This window comes from Anastrepha obliqua, unplaced genomic scaffold, assembly GCF_027943255.1.
Source record: "Anastrepha obliqua isolate idAnaObli1 unplaced genomic scaffold, idAnaObli1_1.0 ptg000009l, whole genome shotgun sequence".
NCBI lineage: Eukaryota > Metazoa > Arthropoda > Insecta > Diptera > Tephritidae > Anastrepha > Anastrepha obliqua.
The window spans coordinates 2,191,807-2,193,120 of NW_026562178.1; positions in this window are offsets into that span (position 1 = coordinate 2,191,807).

Genomic DNA, 1,314 nt, shown 5'->3' on the forward strand with positions numbered 1-1,314 from the left:
CCTTTCCACTTTTTGAAGTATGTACTAAATGACAAAGGTACTTTGAGCCTGGTTCTGCTATTACTGAAATGTGCTCTTCTTTTTTTATAGATTGATAACGTTTGTTTCCTTTTTCAACTAAAACTAAAGTGTCATCCATCCTGCCATCAAAATACACACACATCGGATCGTTTAATTGCTCTATTGCATTCCCCGCTTCGATAAGTTTTAGTCTACATTTTTCTTTTTCTCTTCTCATTTTGCTTCGATCAACAACAAAAGAAGTATCTTTGTCCGTTATAAGACCAACGTCTTTAAATGCACTAGACACAATAGCTTCTGCTGCTCTATCAGATACTCCAAAACGATCACTTGTTAAGGCCGTTGCTGGAAGTGATAAGCGCATCTGTGCATTTTTTGAACTTGCTGATTGAGAGGAAATAGAGCGTGGGGTCTGAAAATCGGGATCATTCTTATCATTGTCAACTTCAGGAGTTATCTCTGTTTCAGAATCAATACTACTACAAGAAGGTCCAGGTAAATTGGTCTGACTTAAGTGACGAGCTTTTCTCTGCAATTTTAATGTAAGTTTTTGAGTTTCTTTGGTATCTACTGTCCCAATCTTTCCTTGTCCGAGATATCTTTGAGCATATAGAAATTTGATTTCTAATGGCGGTATCTTTCTATCTTTAGGGCATGTGCAGTTGATAGTTACCGGCCTGGGACAAATACACTTGTCAAAGCTTCTTTGACAAAAGCAATTGAGTGTCATCTCGCACTTGCAGGACGAAATGTCAAATAATGTACTTGAAGATTGTTCAATAAAATCATTGTACTTCTTTTGTTTCTCTGGTGTGTCTTTGTCCCTTGAATAAGATTTACGAAGAGTGTAGTATCGATCATGTAGATGTTTAATCTTTTGTACAACTCTTGTGTGGGAAACTATTGGAATCGAAGCCTTGGAATAAAGGGACTCAGTCTGATGAGCTACAGTATCTGCTACAACTGTGAAGCTTAACTTCTGACCAGAACTGGCAGCAGAAGATTCTACTGACATTTTGTACCTCACTTCTTGCCAACATTGTATAATGTCGGTATTAGTGGGAAGGACCGATGACAGCAGTGGTTTAGGTGCACCAAAAAATGGGCAGTGTATGTCCTTACGAGTAAGAGACATGAATAAAATGTTTCAAGAGATTTAATGTTAAGTAATTGTGTAAACTATGTAATTCAAAAGAACATCGAATAGAATTTTTTTTGACCAAACAGCGCTGTTCGACAAGAGTGAAAGCAGAACTGGTAATGACCAGAGAGTACTAGCTCTTCCGTGCACTT